This window comes from Triticum urartu, chromosome 2 (genome assembly GCF_003073215.2).
Source record: "Triticum urartu cultivar G1812 chromosome 2, Tu2.1, whole genome shotgun sequence".
NCBI classification, from domain to species: domain Eukaryota; kingdom Viridiplantae; phylum Streptophyta; class Magnoliopsida; order Poales; family Poaceae; genus Triticum; species Triticum urartu.
This window is the reverse complement of record NC_053023.1, coordinates 690,229,892-690,244,766: the sequence shown is the minus strand read 5'-3', so window position 1 is coordinate 690,244,766 and position 14,875 is coordinate 690,229,892. Positions and strand designations below refer to the sequence as shown.

The following is a 14,875-nucleotide window of genomic DNA, read 5'->3' as shown; positions in this document are numbered from 1 at the left end:
AATATTATAGTTTTATTTTAGTTGATCATAACATAATATTTTAATTGATTGTTTTTATTTTCATAAAAGTTTTATAGTTCATTCTGTTTGCTATTAATTCATTTTTTGAGCTAAATGACTCTGAAATTGGAAAGCATTTCAAAATGAACTCTGAAAAGGTTGAAAGTTGGCATGGTATCATCGTTTCACCCACATAGCATGTTCCAAAAAGTAGAGAGGGTTACAACAAAAACTTGATGCACTTCGTGTACAAAATGGACAATCACTTTCGAAGTATCAAAGTTTCGAACCATAAGACATGAAAGCATTTCAAATGAACTCTGAAAAAGTTGAAAGTTGGGATGGTCTTATACCGCAACATCACCAGGGTCATCTCGTTTGATCTTATACCGCAACGCACCGCATACCGGGCATGCGTTCAGATCCTTGTATGCATCGCGGTAGAGGATGCAGTCATTAGGGCATGCATGTATCTTCTCCACCTCCAATCCTAGAGGGCATACGACCTTCTTTGCTGCGTATGTACTGTCGGGAAATTCGTTATCCTTTGGAAGCTTCTTCTTCAATATTTTCAGTAGCTTCTCAAATCCTTTGTCAGCCACAGCATTCTCTGCCTTCCACTGCAGCAATTCCAGTACGGTACCGAGCTTTGTGTTGCCATCTTCGCAATTGGGGTATAACCCTTTTTTGTGATCCTCTAACATGCGATCGAACTTCAGCTTCTCCTTTTGACTTTCGCATTGCGTCCTTGCATCGACAATGACCCGGCGGAGATCATCATCATCGGGCACATCGTCTGGTTCCTCTTGATCTTCAGCAGCTTTACCCGTGGCAGCATCATTGGGCACATCGTCTGGTTCCTCTTGATCTTCACCAGCTCCCCCCGTTGCAGCATCACCGTATTCAGGGGGCACATACTCTTGTCATCGTACTCTTCTTCTTCGTCGTCTTCCAACATAACCCCTATTTCTCCGTGCCTCGTTCAAACATTATAGTGTGGCATGAAACCCTTGTAAAGCAGGTGGGAGTGAAGGATTTTCCGGTTAGAGTAAGACCTCGTATTCCCACATTCAGTGCATGGACAACACATAAAACCATTCTGCTTGTTTGCCTCAGCCGCATCGAGAAACTCATGCACGCCCTTAATGTACTCACGGGTGTGTCTGTCACCGTACATCCATTGCCGGTTCATCTGCGTGCATTATATATAATTAAGTGTCCAAATTAATAGAAGTTCATCATCACATTAAAACCAAAGTGCATACATAGTTCTCATCTAACAACATATAGCTCTCCAGAGCATCTAATTAATTAAACCATACATTGAAACTATGTAAAACATTTCAATGCGAAAACAAATGCGATCATAATCGCAACCAAGGTAACAATTGATCCAACGGCATAATGATACCAAGCCCCGGTATGAATGGCATATTTTCTAATCTTTCTAATCTTCAAGCGCATTGCATCCATCTTGATCTTGTGATCATCGACGACATCCGCAACATGCAACTCCAATATCATCTTCTCCTCCTCAATTTTTTTATTTTTTCCATCAACAAATTGTTTTCTTCTTCAACTAAATTTAACCTCTCGACAATAGGGTTGGTTGGCATTTCCGATTCACATACATCCTAGATAAATAAAATCTATGTCACGTTGGTCGGCATAATTTTCATAAACAATAAATGAACCAATAGTTATAAAGATAATATACATACCAAATCCGAATCATAGACAGGACGAGGGCCGACGGGGGCGGATACCAAAACCATCGCACTATATAAGATGCAATAATAAATGTAAGAAAATGATACAAGTATCTATCTAAACATACAAGTAAGAATATTTTTCCTTTCAGAAAGAAGATAAGAACAAGAAGCTCACCACGGTGGTGTCGGTGATGAGATCGGCGCGGGTGATCGACGGCGGTGAAGACGGGGACGGGGCGTGATGGACCGCTAAATCTAGACAAATCTCGAGGAAAATGGAGCTTGGAGGTCGAGCTTCGAGAGGAGAAAGCTTAAGTAGTGTTGCTCGGGCATTCCATCGAACACCTCATGTGCATAGGAGGTGAGCTAGAGCACCACAAAGCCCTCTCCCCCTTGGCCAGAAAAAAAAGAGCACTGTGCTCTGCTCTTGCGCGAGGGGGTATATATAGGCACCTCATTGGTCCCGGTTGATGACATGAACCGGGACTAAAGGGAAGCCTTTGGTCCCGGTTCAAGCCACCAACCGGGACAAATGGTGGTGGGCCAGGAGCGAGGCCCATTGGTCCCGGTTCGTCCCACCAACCGGGACCAAAAGGTCCAGACGAACCGGGACCAATGGCCCACGTGGCCCGGCCGGCCCCCTGGGCTCACGAACCGGGACCAATGCCCACATTGGTCCTGGTTCTAGACTGAACCGGGACTAATGGGCTGAGCCGGCCTGGACCATAGCCCTGTTTTCTACTAGTGGCTCTTGGCCGGTGTGACGCTTCAATGTCGGCTCCAATGAGAGGTCGTGTCCGCTCTGAGCCGGCATGAATGCGACGATGGTGCTCTCGAGCAGCATGAATGCGTGGCAACCGTTTCACGTGGGAAAGGACACGAGTGAGGAAGAGGGTTTTGGTTGGGACCAAGAGGTTGTTGACGTCTGGATCGGTCCACGAACGAATGGGGTATTGCATTGGATGCCATAACACATCCGAACCGCGTTTTTGGGACGGATGCGGGCAGTTTAAAGGTCGAGATGCCCTAAACTATAGGATACAAAAGTAGCGATCCGAAAGAAATATAGACAGATTGAATTCATAAGATTATAAAAGGTCATAAAGCCATGTTCTACATGCAAATTGGAAAGCATCTAACTAGACCATCACTCCAGTCGACTCGGTCTGCTGCTGGGCACATCATTATGCAACCCTGTTTTTCAGGACAGTTAGATCACACCTGATGGTGAAGCAGTCGTCGTCCTGCAACTTGCACTTCTCAATAGTCAGCGGATCTTCCCAACCACGAAAAGTCCCACCACCATCCTTGAACAGAATAGCTCGTGTTGCCGCCACAGGCTCTGTGCCTTTGTACGCCGTGCCATCGCTCCCCAGAAAACTAAGCGTGAACTTCACCTTCACGCCTGGTTGCTCCACCCTTCCTTTGAGAGAGAGTTGGGCAAACGCGTGGTCAACGTATGTGTCAGGGTTAGGGGTGGACTAATGAGCAGCTCGGCTCGTTAAGCTCGTACTCGTTAAGCTCGTGCTCGTTAAGGCTCGGCTCGTTAAGCTCGTTAAGATTAACGAGCAGAAAACTCTGCTCAGCTCGGCTCGTTTGAAGCTCGTTAAGCTCGTGAGCGCTCGCGGGCGCTCGTTAACAGACTATAATGTGTTATGATGTACATGATGAATGTGGAGGTATGGTTTTCAAGATGAAATATGATGACAAAAAGAAATGAAGTAGTTTGTTGCCTCATATATCGATTAGATTAAATAGATGAGCTGAGGTGCTACAAAAAAAATTTGTCACGTAAGATGAAAATATGCGTTGTGCTGTTACTATCGAGCTTAACGAGCTACTCGTGAAACTCGTTAGCTCGCTCGTTAAGCTCGTTAAGCTTAACGAGCTAAAATCAATGATTGGCTCTGTTCATTAAGAAGCGAGCTACGAGCTTAACGAGCCGAACTATCGAGCGCTCATTAAGCTCGCGAGCTACGAGCTTTTGGTCCAGCCCTAGTCAGGGTAGAATGCACCAGTTATAGCCGCCGACGCTGAACGTCTTGGAGCTTACATGGTTGAGGGCGCCCATGCCGTCGAGCTGCGAGTAGTTTGTCACCTTGAAATTGTGTGCGCCGGTGGTGGCCTCCGTTAGGCACATCGACCCCCCTCTCCCCAGAAAGAGATGATGTTTCCCATGGCAAAGTCGGCGGACGACAAGGGCAACGGGTGAGCGGGTCTCGTTTACGTATACGTATACGTGTATATATATATATATATATATATATATATATATATATATATATATATATATATATATATATATATATATTGAAAACCACCTCATATATTAATTAACCAACAGAGTTATTACAATCACTCATTACAAAATTCATCACACAGGCCGGAACATCATTAACAAGAATACCGTCTGACCTATTATCAAAATTATACTTAGCAATAAGATGAGCCACCACATTGGCTGACCGGTTAATCTTTGAAATTTTGACCATAGGTAGCATCTTGGAGATACTCATTGCTTCCTTCTTCAAATCAAATAGCGCTGACCTGTCAAAACTTTCCTTTGCAAGAGACGCAGCAACAAGCACACAGTCAGTCTCTAAAATTATAGGATTGTGGAGCGTAATACCTATATAGAGAACAGCAATGCAAGCCCGAAATTCCGCTTCCTCCGCGCTTTTACAACATCCAATGAAATCTCAAGAGGAGACAATGACATTTCCAGAGAAGTCCCTAGCCACCACACCCACACTTGCAGCGCTAATATATATACGTATATATATATATATATATATTGAAAGCTTGGAAGAAACCTGGCCATATTTGTAAGCTATTTTCTCAAGGAGAACCGATTAATATACTACTAGGATACCAAGTCGGAGTAGGAGAATCGTTCCGGGAGCTACCTACGTACGTACGTACGTGCTGCCTTCGGGCTCCCGGTGTCACGTGTACACCTAGTTAGGGCTTCGGGTGCAAAACGGTCAAGTCCTGGTGATCTAGGCTAAGCTGGTGTTATCAAACAAGTAAGCTCTGTTTGACTCGAATAAGAGGTCGGGCTTTAGAGTTGGCTCGCATTTAACCGTAATGGTTTTGAGTGGATTTTGGGCCAATAAAAAAATAGCATGTTTACTTTCGAAAATGGCTTGACCCACTCATGTTCAAGTTAATTAAAAGGCTATAATTTATGTAAACAGAATAGGGTGTATGTTATAGACATATATAAGATTGATACTATAAAATTATGGAAATGATAGTTGCATCAATATATTGCAATTCGCAAAAGAAAAACATCTGTATATTGCAAAGCATAGGTCTTATATGTTCCGCTACGTAAATTATGCTATATGTCGACCAAAATCAAGCGAGCTAACATTGATCCAAACCCAGATCATTTTCAATTGAACTACAAATTAAATAGTCTCGTGCTCTATAAATTTATTTTGGAGTCAATCGCGGTGTAGCTAGAAGACGAGTCGCTGTGGGTGGCTTCGACTTGAGCCCTTTTGGCAGCCCTACCACCACTAGCGACGGCGATGTTGTTTATGATGTCCCCTACAACCAAAGGGCAGCTGGATATGAGATGCTTGAATCCATCAGTCTCCTGGATGTCACTGAGCACACCATGAGAGGACATGAATCCAAGGCATGCTTGCTTGAGTTGCACGCATTGGTGCTGCTCCGCTAAGGCAAGTGTGGTGGCAACTGTGTGCACATCGATGTTGTCGCATAGCCTTTGTTCACACATTGCCGCCAGCCTATCCAGCCCATACCGATTCGCGGCAACGAACACCACCATTATACGGGAAGGTATTCGTGTAGATGAAGTGAAGAAGTGCTTGAAAGATGGCGGGCCCCATGTCGTCAATCTTGATGTGTCCAGTAGTGTTCTCCTTCATTCCGCTGAAGAGCTCCGCCTTGAACACTGGCGATCGTGCGGTCAGCATGCATCTATGAGCGTGGAACAACTGGTCGCCCACGCTGAACGTCACATCCGTGCCTTCCCCGCCCTCCGGCATGTCTACCAGGTGCTCGTGGAGGTTCGACCGAGGGATAACGAAGGCGCTCTGGTCCTCCGTGTATTGCGTGATGACGGTCAGGACGCACCTGATTGTGAAGCAGTCATCGACGATATGCTTCTTGGAGAAGAACCTAGTATAGCCATAATAACAACCCGATGACACAAAGATATGTCTTAAGGCGCTTCTTCGTATGGTTGCATTCCCGTCTCTATCCAATAAACTCAAAGTGTACTTGGCTCTCACGCCCGGCCATGGTTCTCCTCGACATAGACACAAGAAGGACGAGGTGTAGAAAGCATCCTCCTCTGTCTGTCCGTCGGGGTAGAACCTGATACACCAGTCGTAACCACCGGCGGTGAACCTTCTTGAGCAAATGTAGTCGCTGCTGAATATTAGTTGGGCTACAGGCCCACTTAACAATTTCAGAAAATCCCTAAGGGCCCATGCTGTTAATTGAGTGGTGGGAAGTTTAGTCCCACATAGCTAGTTGAGAAAGATGTACACCAACTTATAATGTGAGCTTTTCTCCCACTAGTATGAGTTGGTGTGAAGGAAGGAGAGGTGTTCCACACGCGCGCTCCTCCTCCGCCACGACGCGCGCGCGCCGCGGGTTGCGGGTTGCGGGAATGAGCCGAGCCAATGCAATGTTTTGCCGGTCAAAATTGAAGAGTCCATTACAGACACAAAATGAATGTGAGACGTCATATTCATTGCGGAAAATGAAAACGTCCATAATAAATACGTTTTTATTGTGGAGATGGAAACATCTGTAATTAAACGTGTTTTTACGGAGACAAAATGTCTGTAATTAAATGGTTTTATTGCTGGACCGTTCTCCTACCGACTGGCTATATATATGAGGCATCGCAGCTCAGCTCCAGGCGCTTCACACCTCCACTGCTCCCTGGTCGTTCCTTTCACTGCTGCTGCCCTCGGTGATCACATCTCGTCTACCGCGTACACGGCTGACGGGAGAGCAGGCCTCCGAAACCCCGCTTCTCCAGATCCTGTACGGGAGAGAGGCGATTAGGTTTTTTGGGAGCGTCTCCTACGCGACTGCTCGCCTTGGTTCAACTACTTCATCTACGTCAACTACTTCTGCGCCACATTCGTCTTCACCATGAGCACTGACTCCGATCGTGCGGCTGCCGAGAAGGTTGCTGCGGACAAGAGGATCGCAGACGAGGCCGACGCCTCCGCTGCTGCTACGGCTGACTGGCCTACTGAAGGGTATAACACATTTACACCGCTCCTGTTTACTTTCATGTGTACAGTACTAGTGATTTGCATAGATATTTCTACTATCTCCCTAGTATGTGCGTACATCATCAAAATTCAGTATGTCATTAGCACTGCCTATGTCATGTTCATGATTTATTATTGGATTAAATTAATCAACAATTGCTTAATTTCTCAACAATCCAAAAACCTAATATGTGTAGGCAATTTTCGATCCATGGTTTTGCTGCTGCACTGAAACCAGCCCCATTTACGGGGACGTACTTTAAGCATTGGCAGACTAAAACCGTCTTATGGCTCACGGCCATGAACGTGTTCTGGGTAACCGGTGTTACTCCCACGGGAACGATCGCTCCTGAACAGGAGAAGGCGTTTAGGGAGGCCACCGTCGTCTTTGTTGGATGCGTTCTGAGCGTGATCGGAGATAAGCTGGTTGATGCATACTTACATATGCGGGTTGCCAAGGACTTGTGGGAGGCGCTCGAATCTAAATTCGGCGCAACGGATGCTGGAAGTGAGATGTATATTATGGAGCAGTTCCACGATTACAAAATGGTCGAAAACCGTTCTGTATTGGAATAGGCTCATGAGATACAATGCATTGCTAAGGAGCTTGAGCTTCTCAAGCGTGTGCTGCCGGGCAAATTTGTCGCGGGTTGCATTATCGCTAAGTTACCCAATTCCTGGAGGAACTTTGCCACTACTCTAAAACATCAGAGACGTGAATTATCAGTTGAGGATGTCATTGGCCATCTGAGTGTGGAGCAGAATTCGAGGGAAAATGACTCGCACGGAAAAGGGACCGAAGGGACCTCTGTCGCCAATGTGGTGCAGAAGAACTTCCACCCCCACAAGCCCAAGGGGAAGACTGGTGTCCAACAGAATACCAAGTTTAAGAAGAAGGGCAAGAAGACCTTCAAGAAAGATAAGAAGAAGGGTGGCTGTTTCACTTGTGGTTCAGATGAACATTGGGCTGCCAAGTGCCCAAACAAGTTTAAGAAGCCAGGACAGGACTCCAAGGCTGTCAACATGATTGTGAGCAACGATGAGAGTGGGCCATCTGGGTACGGTAATTTGTTTACCGTATTTTCAGTTTGTCAGTCTACCGATTGGTGGATTGACACAGGTGCAAATATTCATGTGTGTGCTGACATTTCATTGTTTTCTTCTTATCAGGCCACAGGGAACGGGTCCGTACTGATGGGGAATGGCGCAAGTGCTTCTGATCATAGTGTTGGCACAGTCGATCTAAAGTTTACTTCAGGAACGATCATGCAACTGAAGAACGTGCAGCATGTCCCTGCCATCAAGAAGAATCTCGTTAGTGGTTCCCTTCTATGTAGAGAAGGGTTTAAATTGGTATTCGAGTCTAATAAAGTAGTTGTTAAGAAATATGGACTATTTGTTGGAAAAGGTTATGAATGCGGAGGTCTGTTCCGCTTTTCCCTCGCTGATTTTTGTAATAAAGCCGTGAACAATATTCATTCGAGTGTTAATGAAACAGAAGTTTGGCATTCACGTCTTTGTCACATTGGTTTTGGTAGTATGACGCGGTTAGCAAAATTGAATTTAATCCCAAGTTTCACTTTAGCCAAAGGTTCTAAGTGTCATTCATGTGTGCAAGCAAAGCAACCTCGCAAGCCCCATAAGGCTGCAGAGAAGAGACATTTGGCACCGTTAGAACTCATACATTCTGATCTTTGTGAGATGAATGGTGTATTGACTAAAGGTGGAAAAAGATACTTCATGACACTGATAGATGATTCTACTAGATATTGCTGTGTATATCTTTTAAACACTAAAGATGAGGCTCTACACTACTTTAAAATCTATAAGGCGAAAGTTGAGAATCAACTTGAAAAGAAAATAAAACAAGTTCGGTCAGATCGTGATGGAGAGTATTTCTCTAATGAGTTTGATTCTTTCTGTGCGGAACACGAAATTATTTATAAGAGGACGCCTCCCTATTCACCTCAGTCAAATGGGGCTGCCGAGCAGAAAAACCATACTCTAACTGATTTGGTTAACGCCATTTTAGATACATCGGGTTTATCCAAGGCATGGTAGGGGAGGCTATATTGACGGCATGTCATGTCCTGAATAAAGTTCCGACAAAGGATAATGAGATCACTCCCTATGAGAAATGGGCGAAGAGAAGGACAACACTTTCGTACTTGCGTACTTGGGGCTGTTTGGCGAAAGTCAATGTGCCGATCCCCAAAAAGCGTAAGCTTGGACCCAAGACTGTGGACTACGTTAATTTGGGCTACGCTAAGAACAGCGTTGGCTATAGATTTCTAGTAGTGAAATATGAGGTACCTGACCAGAAGGTTGGTACAATTATGGAGTCTAAGGATGCTACATTCTTTGAGGATATTTTTCCTATGAGAGATATGCAAAGCACTTCTAGACAGGAATTTGAGAAGACTCCTGAGCCTGCCATTCCTATGGATTATTATGAACAAACACATGATGAAAATCCCGAGGAGGACGACGAGGAAACCCTTGGTAGGGGCAAGAGACAAAGGACTGCAAAGACCTTTGGTGATGATTTCATCTTGTACCTCGTGGATGATACTCCCACTTCTATTTCAGAAGCATATGTCTCTCCAAAAGCTGACTACTGGAAGGATGCGGTCCGTAGCGAGATGGATTCCATCATGGCTAACGGGACATGGGAGATCATTGAGCGTCCCTATGGTTGCAAACCATTAGGATGTAAGTGGGTGTTCAAAAAGAAGCTTAGGCCCGTTGGTACGATTGAAAAATATAAGGCTAGGCTTGTGGCCAAGGACTATGACCGGAAAGAAGAGGAAGATTTTTTCGACACTTATTCATCTATGGCTAGACTGACCACCATTCGAGTATTACTCTCGTTGGTGGCCTCGCATGGTGTTCTCGTCCACCAGATGGATGTTAAGACGGCTTTTCTAAATGGAGAGCTAAACGAGGGAATCTACATGCAATAGCCAGATGGCTTTGCGATAGATGGTCAGGAAAGAAAGATGTGTAGGTTGCTGAAATCTCTATATGGCCTAAAGCAAGCGCCTAAGCAATGGCATGATAAGTTTAATACAACTCTGACATCTGTTGGTTTCGTTGTTAATGAGGCTGACAAATGTGTATACTATCGCCATGGTGGGGGCGAAGGAGTTATACTGTGCTTGTATGTTGATGACATACTGATATTCGGAAGCAACCTCAAAGTCATTGAGGAGGTCAAGTCGTTTTTGTCTCAGAACTTTGAGATGAAAGACCTTGGTGTGGCTGATGTTATCTTGAACATCAAGCTACTAAGAGATAATGAGGATGGGATTACACTTCTACAATCCCACTATGTTGAGAAGGTGTTGAGTCGTTTTGGATATTCGGACTGCACACCATCTCAAACACCATATGATCCTAGCGTGTTGATTTGAAAGTCCAAAGGCACGGCTATAGATCAATTGAGATACTCTCAAATCATTGGTTCATTGATGTACCTAGCTAGCGCAACGAGGCCTGACATCGCGTTTGCTGTGAGCAAACTGAGCCAGTTTGTTCCAAACCGGGTAATGTACATTGGCATGCTGTTGAAAGAGTTATGCGCTATCTGAAGGGTACTATGAACAATCACTAGTAGAAAACAGGGCTATGGTCCAGGCCGTCTTAACCCATTAGTCCCGGTTCAGTCTAGAACCGGGACTAATGTGAGCATTGGTCCCGGTTCATGCGGCTAAGGCATTAGTCCCGGTTCATCTGGACCTTTTGGTCCCGGTTGGTGGGATGAACCGGGACCAATGGGCCTCGCTCCTGGCCCACAACCATTGGTCCCGGTTCGTGCCACAAACCGGGACTAAAGATTAGACCTTTAGTCCCGGTTTGAGGCAGGAACCAGGACTAATGGGGATGAGACCTTTAGTCCCGGTTCGTGCCACGAACCGGTACTAAAGGTCCCATTTTCAAACTCTACCCCCCCCTTGTGGACCGCCTTTTCAGTTTTTTAAAAAATAAAAGAAAATGATGGAAATGTCAAAAAAATAAAAGAAAATAAGTTTCACATGTGATATGTGGTCTAGTTGTTGGGAAAATTTACAAATATGAATTTCGACTTTATTTACAAAATCTCTCTGGAATTTGTAAAATGGGCATAACTTTTGCATACGAACTCGGATGAAAAAGTTTTTTATATGAAAAATCATCTACTCGAAAAGTTACATCCGATGGAGACGGCCTATGGCCGATTTGCAAATTTCTAGAATCCTCAAATTCCGAAAGGAAAAAAAGTTATGCTCAAATTTCAGTTTTTTTAAATTTCAGTTTTTTTAAATACTTATTCAAGAAGTATTAGTGTTACTAAATAATTATTCAAGAATATTAGTGTTATTAAATAATTATTTCACCTTTTTTGAATTTTGGTCAAATGTGGTCAAACTATGGTCAAACTGTGATCAAACAATGGTCAAACTACTTATTCAAAAATATTAGTGTTACTAAAAAATTATTGTTTTTTAGAACAATAGTTTTAAACTCAAACAGTGAAATATGTGACTTCATGCTCAAGCTAAATTCCTGAGGGTTAATAGGATTGACATCTTACTATTGTCTGGAAAACAACAAGTGCAGACTTGGAAACGAGGGAGAATAGAACCCGGAAGTTAAGCGTGCTCAGGCTGGAGTAGTGAGAGGATGGGTGACCGTTCGGGAAGTGAGATGATTTGGAATGATGAGGGGTGATTAGAGATTAAATTGAGCAGTGATGAGGGGTGATTAGAGATTAGAGGTTAAAATAATTCAGAAATTTGAAAATAAAAAAAATTCAAAAAAAAATTTCAAAAAGAAATTTCAAAAAAAAATCAGGAAATTTCCTTTAGTACCGGTTGGTGTTACCAACCGCGACTAAAGGTGGACCGGCCACGTGGAGGGCCTTTAGTCCCGGTTCTGGATTGAACCGGGACTAAAGGGGGGAGGTATTAGTACCGACACTTTAGTCCCGGTTCCAGAACCGGGACTAAAGGCCCTTACGAACCGGGACTAAAAGCCCTTTTTCTACCAGTGTATGGACTTCACTATATTGGATACCCGTCGGTACTTGAAGGGTATAGTGACGCGAATTGGATCTCTGATGCTGATGAGATGAAGGCCACAACTGGGTATATGTGTACTCTTGGAGGTGGCGCTGTTTACTGGAAGTCTTGCAAGCAAACGATCTTAACGAGATCGACAATGGAAGCAGAATTAACAGCATTAGACACATCTGGTGTCGAAGCAGGATGGCTTCGAGATCTTTTGATGGACTTGCCAGTGGTTGATAAACCGGTTCCGGCTATCCTTATGAACTGTGACAATCAGACTGTCATCACTAAGGTGAAGAGTTCAAAGGACAACATGAAGTCCAACAAATACATAAGAATGAGATTAAAAGCTGTCAGAAAATTAAGAAACTCCAGAGTGATAGCGTTGGAATATGTACAAACGGCTAAGAATCTGGCAGATCCCTTTACAAAAAGGCTATCCCGTGTGGTGATAGATAATGCATCGAAGGAGATGGGTATGAGACCCACACGAGTTGCCATGGTAGTAACCCAACCTATGTGATCGGAGATCCCATGAAGTAGGACCTGAGAAAACAAGCTAGTGGTTAACTAAGGAGAGTATTTTAGCTAACCCACTCCGTTGGAGATGCACAACTCTCGGTAACTGTATGGCAGGTTGACTTTTGTCTTAATGTGTTCCAAGACTTGTAAAAGCAAGATGCTATCCTACAGAGCAATCTTTGAAGGAACACACCTATATGAGCTTGACTACTGATCATAGTCTATGAGATTAGGGTGATCTCTAGTAAGTTCATGAACAGGCCAGGAGTGACCAATATGCTCCACCCGAGGGGTCAGCCTTCGGCAGCCTAGTACTGGTAAGACACTTGGTGAAACTTCTTCACGCCAAATTGACAATTCAAGGCCTAGTCCATTGTTCAGTTGTGGAGGAGTGTAGCTATTTGTTCTAGGTGGATGTTCAACCTTAACGGGTCGCCACTGAAAATACTGTTATATCAAAATAGAGTTTGGAACAGAGGACAACACCATGGCCTTTGGGATCTGGTGAGGGATTGTTGAATATTAGTTGGGCTACAGGCCCACTTAACAATTTCAGAAAATCCCTAAGGGTGCATGCTGTCAATTGAGTGGTGGGAAGTTTAGTCCCATATGGCTAGTTGAGAAAGATGTACACCAACTTATAAGGTGAGCTCTTCTCCCACTAGTATAAGTTGATGTGAAGGAAGAAGAGGTGTTCCACATGCGCGCTCCTCCTCCGTCGCCCGCCTCTTCACAGTGCGCGCACGCCGCGGGTTGCGGGAATGAGCCGAGCGGATGCAATGTTTTGCCGGTCAAAATTGGAGAGTCCATAAACGCGTTTTTATGGAGATGAAACGTCTATAATTAAATGGTTTTATTGCTGGACCGTTCTCCTACCCGACTGGCTATATATATGAGGCATCGCAGCTCCGCTCCAGGCGCTTCACACCTCCACTGCTCCCTGGTCATTCCTTTCACTGTTGCTGCCCTCGGTGATCCCATCCCGTCTACCGCGTACACGGCTGACGGGAGAGCAGACCTCCGAAACTCCGCTTCTTCAGATCCTGTACGGGAGAGAGGCGATTAGGTTTTTTGGGAGCGCCTCATACGCGACTGCTCGCCTTGGTTCAACTACTTCATCTACGTTGACTACTTCTGCATCACCTTCGTCTTCACCATGAGCACTTACTCTGATCGTGCGGCTGCCGAGAAGGCTGCTGCGGACAAGAGGATCGAAGACGAGGCCGACGCCTCCGCTGCTGCTACGGCCGACTGGCCTACTGAAGGGTATAACACATTTACACCACTCATGTTTACTTTCATGTGTGCAGTATTAATGGTTTGCATAGATGTTTCTACTATCTGCCTAGTACGTGCGTACATCATCAAAATTCAGTATGTCATTAGCATTGTCTATATTATGTTCATGATTTATTATTAGATTAAATTAATTGAACAATTGCTTAACTTCTCAACAGTCGCCGGGACAAAAGCCGTCGAGCAGCGAGTAACCGATGATCTCGAAGTTGTGCGCCACGATGATGGTGTTTGCCAGGGATCTCGACAAGGACATCAACATTGGATACTCATCGTAGTTAGTCAACGAGGCCGAGCTGCTAGACATGTCGAATCAAGAGAACTCGCGGTGAAAAAAGGTGGAGAATCAAGGGCGACGCCTCACGATCGAACTCTGAGGGTCGTCGTTGGCCTCGGATGTGTGAGATTTGGACATTGTGTGCACGCCTTGCCGTCTTTATATACATATACACACGTCGGTTGTACCCAAACTAAGGAATCCGATAGCTGCTGGTATACCGAACAAGAAACAAAACGGAACGGTAGAAGATCACGGGGCTGTTTTTTTGTTTGACGGACGGATACGGGCGCTGCGTCCGAGCGGGGTGGACACGGGCGCTCACATGGGCCGGGCCCAGTGGCAAAACTTCTGTTTTCGATTCTTTTTCGGGTGCTGCTACGCGTCCGCCAGCCGATGTTTAGATATTATCTGTCGCATCGACCATCGTTGGATGCCCGAGCTGATTGCCGTTCTATCTAGTGTCTGCGCCCTGCACGCCTATTCCTTATTTTCCACAACAAACGCTCTGGTGCAGAAACAATACACTCTTGTCCCCGGCGCCGCCGCCAACCCAGCCATCAGATCTCACATCATCGAGTGACCGAGCGTCGTCCTTCCTATTGCAATAAAGGTAACAATTTTTTTAAAACAAAGGTCGTGTTGCAAAAACTTTCATAACAAGAGTCATGTGGTAAAAAAATTGCAACAACATACTTGTTGCATTATTTTTTGCAACAAGATCTATGTTTTAGAAAAGGGCGACGCTACGCG

General features: G+C 44.9%; 1 pseudogene; it reads right to left on the bottom strand.

Moving 5' to 3' along the window:
- Nucleotides 1-5,142: 5,142 nt before the first annotated feature.
- On the bottom strand, nt 5,143-14,152 carry LOC125537922 (annotated as a pseudogene).
- Between the last annotated feature and the right edge of the window lie 723 nt (nt 14,153-14,875).